The sequence below is a fragment of the Coregonus lavaretus genome (assembly GCF_964263955.1).
Source record: "Coregonus lavaretus genome assembly, chromosome: 1".
NCBI lineage: Eukaryota > Metazoa > Chordata > Actinopteri > Salmoniformes > Salmonidae > Coregonus > Coregonus lavaretus.
The window spans coordinates 17597266-17608163 of NC_139988.1; positions in this window are offsets into that span (position 1 = coordinate 17597266).

The window sequence follows — 10898 nt, forward strand, 5'->3', positions numbered from 1 at the left end:
CCCCCAAAGCATAATGTTTCCACCTCCATGTTTGACGGTGGGGATGGTGTTCTTGGGGTCATAGGCAGCATTCCTCCTCCTCCAAACACGGCGAGTTGAGTTGATGCCAAAGAGCTCCATTTTGGTCTCATCTGACCACAACACTTTCACCCAGTTCTCCTCTGAATCATTCAGATGTTCATTGGCAAACTTCAGACGGCCCTGTATATGTGCTTTCTTGAGCAGGTGGACCTTGCGGGCGCTGCAGGATTTCAGTCCTTCACGGTGTAGTGTGTTACCAATTGTTTTCTTGGTGACTATGGTCCCAGCTGCCTTGAGATCATTGACAAGATCCTCCCGTTTAGTTCTGGGCTGATTCCTCACCGTTCTCATGATCATTGCAACTCCACGAGGTGAGATCTTGCATGGAGTCCCAGGCCGAGGGAGATTGACAGGTCTTTTGTGTTTCTTCCATTTGCGAATAATCGCACCAACTGTTGTCACCTTCTCACCAAGCTGCTTGGCGATGGTCTTGTAGCCCATTCCAGCCTTGTGTAGGTCTACAATCTTGTCCCTGACATCCTTGGAGAGCTCTTTGGTCTTGGCCATGGTGGAGAGTTTGGAATATGATTGATTGATTGCTTCTGTGGACAGGTGTCTTTTATACAGGTAACAAACGGAGATTAGGAGCACTCCCTTTAAGAGTGTGCTCCTAATCTCAGCTCGTTACCTGTATAAAATACACCTGGGAGCCAGAAATCTTTCTGATTGAGAGGGGGTCAAATACTTATTTCCCTCATTAAAATGCAAATCAATTTATAACATTTTTGACATGCGTTTTTCTGGATTTTTTTGTTGTTATTCTGTCTCTCACTGTTCAAATAAACCTACCATTAGAATTATAGACTGATCATTTCTTTGTCAGTGGGCAAACGTACAAAATCAGCAGGGGATCAAATACTTTTTTCCCTCACTGTATATATATATTACCATTGTAATATAACTGGCCCATCTGAATATGAATGTGTGATGGTGGAAATCTACAGTGCAGGTAGTAATTTTAAGTTACACTATTTTTACAACCCTTGTCGTCAACAATCTGTAGCTATGTTTGATGAAATATCAGGAGAATTGGTCTCTAGAGAGATATGGTGCGGCGACTTTAATACACATAATAGTTTATGGGGAAGCACACATACAGATGCTAATGGTACTATTGTGGAAGATATGATGGAAGGAAGAGCATTAGTATGTCTTAACGATGGATGTGGTACATGAGTGGATGTTGTTAGAGGGGTTACATCCGGCCTGGACCTCACAATGGCTTCTATCGCTATTGCATCTATGTGTGAATGTAATGTAATGAATGATTTAACTGTTGGAAGTGATCATTTCCCGATTTCATGTACCATGAACTTTGATGTTACTATTCCAGATAGGGTACCCTTCAGAAGATGGTGCTTTCATAAAGCAGACTGGGAAAAGTTTGGTGATCATTGCTCAAAGTCTGGTGGACAGTTGTCTTTAGAGAGGCCGGTTGATGTATGTGCTGCCTCTGTAACCTATCTGATTTTGAGTGCTTTGAATGTATACCAATGAGCGAAGTGGGTGAGAAAAGGAAGGTGGTTCCTTGGTGGACTGAAGAGTGCACTGCGGCCTATGCGAGAAAGAAATAGGGCTTACAGAGTGTTGCGTAGGAATATGACTCCTGAGAATCTAGTTGATTTCCAAAGGAAGAGAGCTTTAGTATGTAGGGTCATTAAGTCTGTCAAGAGAAATGCATGGAGACAGTTCTGCTCTACAATAGGCAGGGGTACTGAGCTGGGGGATGTATGGTCTATGTTGAAGAAGATTACTGGAAGAAGCAAGTCTACTCGAATTCCAGTTTTGGTTGTGGGTCAAAAAATGGCCGTAACTGATAAAGAAAAAGCTGACTTGTTGGGGAAGACATTTGCTACGGTACATAGTGGGGTTACTTTGGATTAAGTATATAAGCAAAGCAGGTGTGAGATTTTAAATGCTCATGTTAATGTGTATAAGAAAAGGGATACTGTTGACTCTTCTATGGATGCTGATTTGACCATATATGAGATGCATTCAGTCTTAATAGGCTGTGGATATACAGCCCCAGGTCATGATCAGTTGTGCTATGTAATGTTTAAGCATCTAACTGATGAGGTCATACATGTTCTCCTGGGATTATTTAATACGATTTGGAGTGAGGGGGTTATACCTTCTGGTTGGAAACGTGCAGTAATATTACCCTTTGTAAAGCCTGGTAAGGACCCTTCATGTGCTGATAGTTATAGACCAATAGCACTGACCTCTAACTTGTGTAAACTGATGGAAAATATTATAGTCAATAGTTTGTCATATTTCCTGGAACATAGAGGTTTATTGAGTCAATGTCAAAGTGGATTCCTTAAAGGTAGATCTACTTTGGATGCATTAGTTAAGGTGAGCAATGAAGTTAAAAAAACTCTGGTCATGAAAGAAGGAATGGCTACTGTCTTTTTTTTTTTTTTACATTGAAAAGGCTTATGACACTATGTAGAGAGAAGGCCTACTGATTAAGATGGAAAGACTTGGTATTGGTGGGAGATTATATAACTGGGTTTTGACCTTCTTATTTAAATCGCTCTTTTCGAGTTAAAATAGGATCCATTTTATCTGATGCCTATGGAGTTGACAATAGTATTCCTCAAGGCAGTGCTATCAGTCCTATTTTGTTCAACATTATGATTAACGATGTGTTTTCAAATGTAGGTAGGGGTATTGGGGCTTCCCTATATGCTGATGATGGAGCTACAGTTGAAGTCGGAAGTTTACATACACCTTAGCCAAATACATTTAAACTAAGTTATTCACAATTCCTGTCATTTAATCCTAGTAAACATTCCCTGTCTTAGGTCAGTTAGGATCACCACTTTATTTTAAGAATGTGAAATGTCAGAATAATAGTGGAGAGAATGATTTATTTCAGCTTTTATTTCTTTCATCACATTCCCAGTGGGTCAGAAGTTTACATACACTCAATTAGTATTTGGTAGCATTGCCTTTAAATTGTTTAACTTGGGTCAAATGTTTCGGGTAGCCTTCCACAAGCTTCCCACAATAAGTTGGGTGAATTTTGGCTCGTTCCTCCTGACAGAGCTGGTGTAACTGAGTCAGGTTTGTAGGACTCTTTGCTCGCACACGCTTTTTCAGTTCTGCCCACACATTTTCTATTGAATTGAGGTCAGGGCTTTGTGATGGCCACTCCAATACCTTGACTTTGTTGTCCTTAAGCCATTTTGCCACAACTTTGGATGTATGCTTGGGGTCATTGTCCATTTGGAAGAACAATTTGCGACCAAGCTTTAACTTCCTGACTGATGTCTTGAGATGTTGCTTCAATATATCCACATAATTTTCCTTCCTCACGGTTTTGGAGCAGTGGCTTCTTCCTTGCTGAGCGGCCTTTCAGGTTATGTCGATATAGGACTCATTTTACTGTGGATATAGATACTTTTGTACCTGTTTCCTCCAGCATCTTCACAAGGTCCTTTGCTGTTGTTCTGGGATTGATTTGCACTTTTCGCACCAAAGTACGTTCATCTCTAGGAGACACAACGCGTCTCCTTCCTGAGCGGTATAATAATATAATAATAATATGCCATTTAGCAAACGCTTTTATCCAAAGCGACTTACAGTCATGCGTGCATACATTTTTGTGTATGGGTGGTCCCGGGGATCGAACCCACTACCCTGGCGTTACAAGCGCCATGCTCTACCGATTGAGCTACAGAGGACCACGGCTGCGTGGTCCCATGGTGTTTATACTTGCATACTATTGTTTGTACAGAAGAACATGGTACGTTCAGGCGTTTGGAAATTGCTCCCAAGGATGAACCAGAATTGTGGAGGTCTACAATTATTTTTCTGAGGTTTTGGCTGATTTCTTTTGATTTTCCCATTATGTCAAGCAAAGAGGCACTGAGTTTGAAGGTAGGCCTTGAGATCAGTGGCGGCTCCTGAAAAAATTCTCAGGAGGGGCAATTTTTCTGATGATTTAGGTGACCTACACACATTTTAAAAAAGATATGTCCAGCAACAACATGAAGACAGGGGCAGCATATAAGTCAATACCAGAAGCATTTATTGACTGATCTGGGGAGATGGATTCCAGTTTCTGTGACAGATTATAAATAATCTCTGATGCCTTTGTTATATTAGCTTTTGGTTGAATGTACTGTCGTAGTAAATATATAATGTTATAGCTTGGTCTGACTAAAATCTTGTGCATATCCACCCTGTCCAAAGTCTCTACTTGGTCTCAGTTCTCCAGTAAACTTGTGATTATCAACAGTACACAACGGTAACAAACAATTGGGGGAACTCACGGGGCAGATAGTAAGGTCACAGTGACACAGAAAGCAGTTCAATGTCGGGGCTCGGGGGTACAGAGTCGCTCTCTTACCAGGATCGATTTTCCCTGTGACTGTCAGATCGAGGTCCGCTCCGACCAGGGTGAAGCCGGCCGGCTCCACTTCTCTGTCCGGGACTCTGTCATCCAGCCAAGTCTCCCAGCTGTATTGGATTCCGCTGCCAGCAACGTTTTCATTATTTAGTCCGTTCGTAGCGGGTATGTACACGATCAACAAGATCAGTCCAAAACCCACCACTCGAAATCCATGGTTGGCAGAATGTTTGTAAACTAAGTGTACAAATTAAAAACATAAAATAACGCCACTAAGTGTACAAATTAAAAACATAAAATAACGCCACACTGCAGGTCGCAAAGAGACGCTGCTAGCCGCTATTTGCTTAGTTACGTTCATGGTTACGTCACGTATGACGAAAGCGCGTAAGTGCAAGCCCACAGACACCCATAGAGAATGTATTGAAAGCTTTGAAATTTGAAAAAAATAGATTTTACATGACAGGCTATGAGAGACTTCTGGGCGATTTTCAACCTGACTGAAATCGCCCAAAAACGGGCGGGGCCATTTGAAGCACGACTTTAGCCTGATTTGACATTTAGTGGCAGTCAGATCAGATTACAACACTGATAACTACTGTTGCCGTGATATAATTGATTAGAAAAAAAATCCCTTCCTTTTCCCGTTTGGCAGTGCGTCGCCCATATCGCCCTATTGAACATGCCGTCCCTGCTTGAGATACATCCACAGGTACACCTCCAATTGACAATCATTTTCTGGAATTTCCAAGCTGTTTAAAGGCACAGTGAACTTAGTGTATGTAAACTTCTGACCCACTGGAATTGTGATACAGTGAATTATAAGTGAAATAATCTGTGTAAACAACTGTTGGAAAAATTACTTGTGTCATGCACAAAGTAGATGTCCTAACCGACTTGCCAAAACTATAGTTTGTTAACAAGAAATGTGTGGAGTGGTTGAAAAACAAGTTTTATTGACCCCAACCTAAGTGTATGTAAACTTCCGACTTCAACTGTATTTGGAAGAGGGGAAGGAATGTCTCTAATGTGATCAAATCTATTCAACAAGCTATAGTGGATGTTGAAAGATGGTCAATTGACTGGGGTTTTAAATTGTCAGTGGCGAAGTCTTGTTGTATGTTCTTCTCGAAGAAGAAAGTTGCTGATAAAATACAGTTGTTTCTGTATGGACAGCCTATGGGGAGGGTTTCTAAGTACAAAAATGTGGGTCTATGGTTCAATGAGCGATATACATGGAAAGATAATGTCATAAATGTTGAAACAAAGTGTAAGAAGGTGGTGAATCTTATGCGCTCCGTCTCTGGTTATGAATGGGGTGCTGACAGACAATCATTGATGGATATTTATAGAGCTCTGATCAGGACGACAATTGATTACGGGTGTATAGTTTATGGAACAGCGCCGAAGACCTGGCTTCAGAAGCTGGACAGAATCCAGTATGTAGCTTTAAGGATATGTATTGAATGGTGCATTTAAATTAACATATGTATGTGCCTTACTAGTGGAGGCAGGTGAGATGCCTTTGGATATACGGCGTAAAAAAATATCATTCGCTTATTGTAGGTTGAAAAGCTGTGAGGTTGAGCATCCCACTGCTACTGTTCTAGATGACTGTTGGGAATATACTAGTAGACAAGGCAGTGGTTTTGGTTGGACAGTTGGTAAGCTTGCTGATGAGAGTGGTTTGAGGGAGTTAGAGGTTGGCCCTTCTGTGGTGATAGGGGATGTTCCTCCATGTTTACTCCCAGATCCTGTTGTTGATCTAACCTTGGTAGAGAAAAATAAAGATTGGTCAGAAGTCAGTGATATAGGGAAACTGGTTGACAATTACATTTGTAGAAGTGTTTATGTTGTTTTTTTTAACCGCTTTTCACAGATGGATCCAAGGACCCAGATAGTGGATGCACAGGAGCAGGCATTTACGTTCCTGAATTTAATGTGCAGATATGTAGAAGACTAACAGATGAACTGTTGCCGATAATAGTTGCCCTCCAGTGGGTTGAGGACGTACAACCTGTTAGAATTATAGTATGCTCAGATTCTCTGTCTGTATTGAATAGTTTATCATCTGGTAATTCTAATAGGAGTGACTTGCTATTGGAGGTATTAATGTTATTATGGAGAATTGAGAGAATGGGTGTAGTAGTGAGATTCTGCTGGGTCCCAGCACATTCGGGTGTGGAAGGGAATGAAATTGTAGACCAGTTAACCAAAAGAGCTTTGAAACGAGATATACTTGATATTAATGTTCGACTGGGTAGAGGTGAGGCCAAATGTAAGATCAGAGCCATTTTGAAAGATGTGTGGCAGCAGAGATGGGACTCTGAGCACAAGGGCCGGCATTTATATGCCCTCCAAAGAAAGGTCAGTGGACCAAGATTCAAAGGTCAGATTAGGAAGGAAGAGGTGGTGTTTGCTCGATTGCGCTTAGGACATTGTACATTGAACTCGTCATTACATCTGGTTGGCAAGCATGTGAATGGTTTGTGTCTGGAGTGAATGGTCGATGAAACGGTGGAGCATGTGTTGTTATATTGTTGTAAGTATGTTGAAGAGAGGGAATGATCTGCTTGGCGTGTTGACACACTGGTGGCTTGTTGTGGCCGAGTATTGGTGCTAAACCGTGTTGTTGGAGGCAGGCATGCTAATTGGCTGTGGCGTCATAGGATTCAGTGCCCTGGACTTTTTTCACGGAAGAATACTGTACCAAGTTAGCTAGCTGAATAAACTAAGTTAGTCTATTCCTAGAAAACATTGAACCACTGTAGTTTACAACAATTATAGTTTCTGAGGTGGAAGTCGGGAGAGTTATATTTGGGTGTTTCAGTGAAACGTAAGTGAGGGAGGCCCCGCTCTCTCGCTTTCCCAGATGTTTAGTTCATTTCATTCTGATCTCCTTTGCATTATTGTAGCCATTTTCTGTAGCCTGTCAACTATGTGTCTGTCTATCCCTGTTCTCTCCTCTCCGCACAGGCTATACAAACGCCTCACACCGTGTGGCTGCTGCCACTCTAACCTGGTGGTCCCTGCACGCACGACCCACGTGGAGTTCCAGGTCTCCGGCAGCCTCTGGAACTGCCGTTCTGCGGCCAACAAGGCAGAGTTCATCTCAGCCTATGCTACCCTCCAGTCCTTCGACTTCTTGGCGCTGACGGAAACATGGATTACCACAGAAAACACTGCTACTCCTACTGCTCTCTCCTCGTCTGACCATGTGTTCTCGCACACCCCGAGAGCATCTGGTCAGCGGGGTGGTGGCACAGGAATCCTCATCTCTCCCAAGTGGACATTCTCTCTTTCTCCCCTGACCCATCTGTCTATCTCCTCATTTGAATTCCATGCTGTCACAGTCACTAGCCCATTCAAGCTTAACATACTTATCATTTATCGCCCTCCAGGTTCCCTTGGAGAGATCATCAATGAGCTTGATGCCTTGATAAGTTCCTTTCCTGAGGATGGCTCACCCCTCACAGTTCTGGGTGACTTTAACCTCCCTACGTCTACCTTTGACTCATTTCTCTCTGCCTCCTTCTTTCCACTCCTCTCCTCTTTTGACCTCACCCTCTCACCGTCCCCCCCTACTCACAAGGCAGGCAATACGCTTGACCTCATCTTTACTAGATGCTGTTCTTCTACTAATCTCACTGCAACTCCCCTCCATGTCTCCGACCACTACTTTGTATCCTTTTCTCTCTCGCTCTCCTCCAACACTACTCACTCTGCCCCTACTCAGATGGTAATGCACCGTCGCAACATTCGCTCTCTCTCTCCCGCTACTCTCTCCTCTTCCATCCTATCATCTCTTCCCTCTGCTCAATCCTTCTCCCTCCAATCTCCTGATTCTGCCTTCTCAACCCTCCTCTCCTCCCTTTCTGCATCCTTTGACTCTACATTTTACATTTACATTTTAGTCATTTAGCAGACACTCTTATCCAGAGCGACTTACAATTGTTTTTTTGTTTTTTTTATACTGGCCCCCCGTGGGAATCAAACCCACAACCCTGGCGTTGCAAACGCCATGCTCTACCAACTGAGCTACATCCCTCTATGTCCCCTATCCTCCCGGTCGGCTCGGTCCTCCCCTCCTGCTCCGTGGCTTCACGACTCATTGCGAGCTCACAGAACAGGGCTCCGGGCAGCCGAGCGGAAATGGAGGAAAACTAGACTCCCTGCGGACCTGGCATCTTTTCACTCCCTCCTCTCTACATTTTCTTCCTCTGTTTCTGCTGCTAAAGCCACTTTCTACCACTCTAAATTCCAAGCATCTGCCTCTAACCCTAGGAAGCTCTTTGCCACCTTCTCCTCCCTGCTGAATCCTCCTCCCCCCCCCCCCCCCCCCCCCCTCCCTCTCTGTGGATGACTTCGTTAACCATTTTGAAAAGAAGGTTGACGACATCCGATCCTCGTTTGTTAAGTCAAATGACACCGCTGGTCCTGCTCACACTGCCCTACCCTATGCTTTGACTTCTTTCTCCCCTCTCTCTCCAGATGAAATCTTGCGACTTGTGACGGCCGGCCGCCCAACAACCTGCCCGCTTGACCCTATCCCCTCCTCTCTTCTCCAGACCATTTCCAGAGACCTTCTCCCTTACCTCACCTCGCTCATCAACTCTTCCTTGACCGCTGGCTATGTCCCTTCCGTCTTCAAGAGAGCGAGAGTAGCACCCCTTCTCAAAAAACCTACACTCCGATGTCAACAACTACAGACCAGTATCCCTTCTTTCTTTTCTCTCCAAAACTCTTGAGCGCGCCGTCTTTAGCCAACTCTCTTGCTATCTCTCTCAGAATGACCTTCTTGATCCAAACCAGTCAGGTTTCAAGACTGGTCATTCAACTGAGACTGCTCTTCTCTGTGTCATGGAGGCTCTCCGCACTGCTAAAGCTAACTCTCTCTCCTCTGCTCTCGTCCTTCTAGACCTATCTGCTGCCTTTGATACTGTGAACCATCAGATCCTCCTCTCCACCCTCTCTGAGTTGGGCATCTCCGGTGCGGCTCACTCTTGGATTGCATCCTACCTGACAGGTCGCTCCTACCAGGTGGCGTGGCGAGAATCTGTCTCCGCACCACGTGCTCTCACCACTGGTGTCCCCCAGGGCTCAGTTCTAGGCCCTCTCCTATTCTCGCTATACACCAAGTCACTTGGCTCTGTCATATCCTCACATGTCCTCTCCTATCATTGCTACGCAGACGACACACAATTAATCTTCTCCTTTCCCCCTTCTGATAACCAGGTGGCGAATCGCATCTCTGCATGTCTGGCAGACATATCAGTGTGGATGACGGATCACCACCTCAAGCTGAACCTCGGCAAGACGGAGCTGCTCTTCCTCCCGGGGAAGGACTGCCCGTTCCATGATCTCGCCATCACGGATCTCGCCATCATTGACAACTCTGTTGTGTCCTCCTCCCAGAGTGCAAAGAGCCTTGGCGTGACCCTGGACAACACCCTGTCGTTCTCCGCTAACATCAAGGCGGTGACCCGATCCTGTAGGTTCATGCTCTACAACATTCGCAGAGTACGACCCTGCCTTAAACAGGAAGCGGCACAGGTCCTAATCCAGGCACTTGTCATCTCCCGTCTGGATTACTGGTGTTCAACCTTCACAAGTACTCTCACGTCACCCCGCTCCTCCGCACACTCCACTGGCTTCCAGTTGAAGCTCGCATCTGCTACAAGACCATGGTGCTTGCCTACGGAGCTGTGAGGGGAACGGCACCTGCCTACCTTCAGGCTCTGATCAGTCCCTACACCCAAACGAGGGCATTGCGTTCATCCACCTCTGGCCTGCTGGCTCCCCTACCTCTGCGGAAGCACAGTTCCCGCTCAGCCCAGTCAACAAATTGTAAAGTGGTTGTCCCACTGGCTATCATAAGGTGAATGCACCAATTTGTAAGTCGCTCTGGATAAGAGCGTCTGCTAAATGACGAAAATGTAAACGTAAATGTAAGTGTAGGGTCATTGAGGTTGGACGGGGTTGGGGGGGGGTTTGGAAGGGATTTGGGGGATGGGGGAGGGTCTATTAGAAGTTAGTAAGGCTCTTTTTATTTTCTCAGAAGTACTGAGTTAGAACGAACATTTTGTAAACCGTGATTGACCACACACTCCAGCACAGTAGGTGGCGGCATGCACCTTTAACGTTGGTTTGCGGACCACCATTATATCATAGAAGAAGAAGAAGAAGAAGAAGCAGAAGAAGAAAAAAGCGTTAATAGTACTGTTTGTCCATTTTGAGACGCCATATGCTTCCTCAAATGTCAGACAATCTAAAACAGGGGTGTCAAACGTACGGCCCGCGGGCCGGATCAGGCCCGCAAACGGGTTTAATCCGGCCCGCGAGATGATTTAAAAAAAAAAAAAAAAAAAAAAAAAAACATTTGTAAGGTATGAAAATGCGCTGCAATTTTTCAATAAAATAAACTGCTGTTCCAATTGCGTCCACTGGATGGCGCAATAGC